This window comes from Lathyrus oleraceus, chromosome 3 (genome assembly GCF_024323335.1).
Source record: "Lathyrus oleraceus cultivar Zhongwan6 chromosome 3, CAAS_Psat_ZW6_1.0, whole genome shotgun sequence".
NCBI lineage: Eukaryota > Viridiplantae > Streptophyta > Magnoliopsida > Fabales > Fabaceae > Lathyrus > Lathyrus oleraceus.
The window spans coordinates 47220071-47226070 of NC_066581.1; the positions used below are offsets into that span (position 1 = coordinate 47220071).

The 6000-nt window shown below is 35.5% G+C and overlaps 1 non-coding gene across 1 annotated transcript; it reads left to right on the top strand.

Annotated features, from left to right (window-relative positions):
• Window positions 1-981: 981 nt before the first annotated feature.
• Window positions 982-1088, top strand: LOC127134005 (small nucleolar RNA R71). Its single transcript, XR_007807789.1, has one exon. It is a non-coding gene; the product is annotated as a small nucleolar RNA R71 (small nucleolar RNA).
• The last annotated feature ends 4912 nt before the right edge of the window (window positions 1089-6000 follow it).

The following is a 6000-nucleotide window of genomic DNA, read 5'->3' on the forward strand; positions in this document are numbered from 1 at the left end:
GCACATAAGGTTTCTATTTTTCAACTGTTTCATTGGTTTTGGTTTTATCCTCATTACAATCTTTCTATGGTCCTTCCTGGCTCTCATCAGCTACTTTCCATGGTTTGCTCTTAACTTTCCTATACATCATAGGGTTTGAAACTCTTGAGTCATCTTGTCCATCTAGTTCCTTTCCACTTTGTAGTGTGATGGTGTTAGCGTGACCTTTAGGGTTGGCTTGCCCTGGAAATATTCCAGTAGTGGCTACTTGTTGCTGGGCTAATTGAGAGATTTGTGTCTCAAGCATCTTGTTATGTGTGGCCATAACGTCAACCTTGTTCGCCAATTGTTTCACCAACTCATTTGTGTGAACATTTTGGTTCATAAATTCTTTATTTTGATGAGTTTGAGTTGCGTTGAAGTTCTCATCATCAATTCCAAATTTGATTTTCTAGGAGCAAAGGGAGAAGCGGTGGCTCCCTTTTAGAAATTTTGAGGTGGTGGTGGTGGTGGCTGGGAGCAAACAACATATTGTTGTTTTTGTAGGAAACATTTGGATGATTTCTCCATCTATGGTTATAAGTGTTTAAATAGGGATTTCCTTGCGCATAGTTAACTAGGTTTGGCATAGTCCCTGTCAAAAGCTAGAAATCTGTAGCGATATGTCCTCAGATTCCACAAATCTCGCAGTTTGGAGTTACGACGGCTACAATAGATGGAGGGGTAATGGTTAAGTTGTTGATCTTTTGAGTGGGTGTATCGACCTTAGTACTCACATGGTCTCGACAATTTACTTTGAATATGCCTCCTTTTTGTTATGTTTTCTCTACTTGAGCATGTTCATTTCCCCATTGATAATGGTTCTAGGCCATGTTCTCAATAAGCTGGTAAGCTTTGTTGAAGGATTTATCCATTAAAGCACCGCCAACTACAGTGTCTATGGTCATTCTTGTGTTATAAAGTAGACCATTATAGAATGTATGGATGATGAGCCATTTCTCTAGACGCTGATGAGGGCATAGTACCATCATCTCCTTATATCATTCCCAAGCTTCAAAAAGAGACTCTCCATCTATGTGTCTGAACGTAGTTACATGATTTATTAGCACTTTTATTTTGCTCGGAGGAAAATATCTGGCTAAGAAGGCCTTCTTTAGTTCACTCCAAGTAGTGATAGAGTTAGCAGGTAGAGACTATAGCCAAGCTCTGGATATATATCTTAAGAAAAAGGGAAATAAACATAAGTGAATTTCTTCAGGATTTATGTTATTAGTCTTTAACGTGTCTGCATATTGTACAAACACTGACATATGAAGATTTGGATCCTCGGTGGGATTTCCCGAGAACTGGCTCTGTTGCACTATTTGCAGCAGAGAAGGTTTCAACTCGAAGCTGTTCTCCTGGATTACAGGCGGAATAATACTTGAATGTGGCTCATCTTGAGATGGGACCACGAAGTCCTTAAGAGGGAGATCATTTGGTTCAGCCATAAGATCGAATATGGCTCTAATTTCTCGTATACGACGTTTGAGGTGAATGAAATGCTCGATTTTAGGGACCGGCTGTGTAGCGGTAAATTTGTGACCATCAAGCTATGAATAGACTTGACGTCAATAAAACCAGAGTCGCCACCGCGCTTTTATTATTTCTAAAGGAAAAGGGAAAAGTACGAACAAAACCCAAGGATAAGAAGTTTTCAAATCAAAACTAATAAAATTCCAAAGATTACAGGTAAGGGGGTTGGTTACACAGAGGGAAAGTGTAGCACCCAAAGTGTCATAGGTACTCCTAGGGAGCCCTTTTTCGTGTGCATATGTTTTGGGGTATAAATGATGTTTGATAAAATATAGAGTGTGGGGATGATAAAAGAATTCATTAATTATATTTTTGTGTTTGACAAGACCTTAGGTCTTGTGCCTACGTATCAACATAAAAATGAGGGGTCAAAACCTCGTAGTTCATGGTAAAAATTTCGAATAAGTTGGTGAGTTGATTTTAACAAAAATTTAAGAAAAGGTCGCAAAAGGACAAAGTTTGAATGGGGTTGTTAGTTCTTTTTGTCTTTTGAAATTCAAGTCAATATAGTTAAGTTTATTTACAAACTTGATTAATAAAAAGACTTTAAAAATTCAATGGCATAAGGCCAAAGTTTATAATCATTAAAACATGTCTAAGTTGAAATCACAAACAAAGAAAGATTTTGAAAAGAGGGAGAGATTTTGAAATTTAAGAAGTGGGAGGAGATTAAGAGACTACCTTAAGCAAAAATTTAAAAGTTAAGAGTTGAAAAGATCTGACCAATGGGATGCAATCCAATAGACAAGAATGTCATATAGAAACCCATTTTCCTTTGGACTTTGATCAAGCAATAAGCAATAAGAAATGAGCAATATCTATACATCATACAGATCAAGTCATCAAATAAAGATAGCCACATCCAAGCAAGCATTCCAATAGCTAGCAGTCTTCATTGTCTTCTAATGTAGCAGATGAAATATTCCTTGATCAACTCAGAATAAAACATCAGACAAAGATCATAACAAAGTAATAATTAAGCACGGAGACAAAGTAGCAGATGAACCAAAGAGATCCCTAAGTCTTGCATCAGATGAAAGTCATTGTCAAAGATAGCTCAATCTCAAATGTTGGCATTGGCCAAGTCCTTTAGCACAGGGAAAGTTGCCTAATTCTAAGTCCAAAAGTTCAGATCAAGTCCCAACAATCCATCAAATGTTTTTTAGGGTTTTTTATTACTATTAGGTTTTTTAAGGTCCTAAGACCATAAACAAAATCAATACACAAGCAAGTATATAGAATCACAAGATATGACTTAAATTAGCAAAGTGAAAAATGACTTAAACATAAACAAGTTATATGAAATGTAAATGGCAATGAATGATAAATGACTGAAATTTAAATTGCATAAAGTAAATGACTTGAAAGTGAAAGCATAATGAATAAAAGTTAGTCAATGGTTAGTCAAATGTTAGTGTTGAGTTTTAATTTATTAAGTCATTCTTTGAAGAACACTTAACCATTCATTCACAAGTATGGATCCTTGAACCAAGACATCATCCATGAGAAGGGCTCCAACTTGGATAATTCAATAAGTAAGCCACTAGCTCTCATGAAAGGAGAAAAAGGTCAAGTCTCCACACAATGCCATGAAGAATGAGAGACTTACAATCTCACTTACTAGAATGCTACGCCTTGAGGGTCAAATTTATCTCTATGTTAAGCAATCATAATTGGACTTATGTAGAAGTCACAACTATCTGAGGTCGGGCAATAAAAATATAGGTGTTAATGCATGTTAGAGATTTGGTACAAAGAAGCAAACTTCTAAAACATACCGCACACTAAAAGAAAATGGGAGGGACCTATCTTAGTCATACATGTATTGATTCATCTGACACAAGGTCATTGATGAATCAATTAGCATTTAGACATTAGAGATTCCGTCGGTCCAATGAGGGAATGGGAAAGAATAGGGATGAAGATAAAGAGGGATGGGTAGATAGAAACACAAATTGATCATGAGAGGAATTTCATCTGATCAAAACCATCCATTCATTTTGGGAGATGAAATGTACATTTCATCAATCCCTTAAATCCAATGGTTTTGATCAAACAAAAGTCAAATCAACCATGACCAAGGCCCAAACAGAAAGTCAAACATCACAAGACCATAAAAATGGCTCAACATAATTTTTAGACATCTAGTCATTAAAAATCAATTTAAAAATGAATTAAAATGCATTTTAATTTGGTCAAAACCTCAAATCCCTTCAAAATACCAAATAAATGGTTAAGGGATTTATCCTAGGTCAAACAAGGTCAAAGAACCTTAGAAAAAAAATTCATGATTTTTAAAAAGTCAGAAGTATTTTAAAACAATTAATAATATGCACAAAAACATTTAATTCATGAAAAATATCAAAATTAATCCGAAAAAATATTTTAATTCAAAATATGAAAGAGAAAAATATTAAAAGATTTTTAGTGAAAGTCTCATATTTTTTGGATTAAAAATGAAATTTTTATGAATTAAATAAAATAAGTGGATTAAATGGAAATTCAGAAAATACAAAGAAACAAGGGCCATCAGATCTCCCTCATTAATTGAGGTGGCAGATCTGATGGTCGCGCACGCGCTATCCACCATGTGCCAAGTCAAACGTGTTGCAAAGATGGTAATTAGAATAGACGCTCAAGATTAAAACATTTGAATCAAATCAGAAGGTTGAGAACACGCCAACACATCACCGGAGCTAGGGCTCTGGTCATCTTCTCCGGTGGACCTCACCGGACTGGTCCACCACCAACCATCAATAAAATGAAAAGTGAGCACACAATTTTAAAGAAAATGCTTAGAAGCTCGAATTTGACCTCAATTTCTTCCAATTCCAAGTATATTGAAAGATACATGGATTTGAATTTTGAGGATCATGAACTGAGTTGCTTCTATTTGACCTCAAAGTAACTCAATTTTGTTGCCTATATTGGTAGGACTTTAGCAAACTAAAAATCAATCAAAATAGATGAGAAATGAGGGAGAATCGAAGAAGAGAAGTTTCTGAAACCTCACCTTCGAGGAGCTTCAAATCAACTTGATCTTGCTTCCAATTTGGCTTGGCTTGACTCTAGAAGCTTGCAGGAAGTGAAATTGATCAAAGAGAGGCTTGGATTCTTGGAGTTTCAATCTCAAAACAGAAGGAGATTTGAAACTCGATTTCAAGTGAAATCTTCAAGTTTATCCTTTAATGGAGGTTAGGGAAGCAATGGTTCAAAGCTTGGGAAAGAAGGATCCTCTTCTGATCACAATGGTCATGCATTTATAGGGGTTTGCATTGCTTTTCACACACTTGAAAATTTTCCCAAAATTGGAAATGTTAGTGCATGCTTGTATGGACGTGTGATAGGCCCATGAGATGATTGGAATAGGTCCACAGATGAGCATGAATGACGCGGAAAGCTTAACATGAGGCCATGCAATTGTACTTGAGAAATGATTATGTGATTCATCCAAATGGGACCAAGAGGAGTAACCATTCGCAAATCCTTCAAATCTTGTCCAAATGAGGGATCTTGGACTTTTTAGAAAGGTGACATCAAGGGGAACAACTTTCATGTTTAACACTTTTACATTTGAATCTTGGATCATGATGAATTTTGAGGTTGAAGTTTGAGAAATCAAATATCCACTTTTTCCACCTTGAATAACTTTTGCTGTGAGTTTCAAATGGAAATGGTTCCTTCACCAAAGTTGTATATCTTTCAATCATATTCAATTTTATCACAAATTTGACCTCATTTGGATTTGTCATGAAGGAGTTATGCATTTATAAGTTGAGGAAAATTACTTATTCAATGGGAATGGCCCAAAATGACCTATAATATTTCCTCTTAGCACATGCCCTTGCAAGTTGAATTTGGAATTTATCAAAGAATAAAAGTTGTAGAGGACATCTTGAAATTTATCATGAAACTTGTATTGCCTTAATATCATAAAAATTGAGCAAGTTATGGTCCTTGGAAGTTGACCTCTTAACTAGGGCACATACAAAATGACCTATAATCTTTCATCATAAAAAATGATTTTCCATGCAAACCTAGCTCTTGATGTCAACATGAAAGTTGTTTTTAATGTGATAAGGAGTAACTTTTCTCTTGTAATAATTTTCATATGACAAAAATTGTAGGAGATAGGGTATAGGGAACCCCAGTTTTGACCAATTGACTTTCTCTGCTCAACCTCTTTGAACCAACTAGCAAACTTGAAGTTATCTTGATCTTTTGGACTCATGAAGGATCATGTATGCATAAGAGGATGTGAAATGAAGTATCCCTTGATATCTTGGACCAAATGTTGAAGAAACTTATTGAGGAAGTCACACAAGATACCTAGATGAATTAGGATTTCCAAGGCAAACAAGCTTTAAACTCTTGATGATTTCTTGATCCAAATGATAAATGAAGAACACGGGGATCCATATATGATACTTTGAATCATTGTGAACC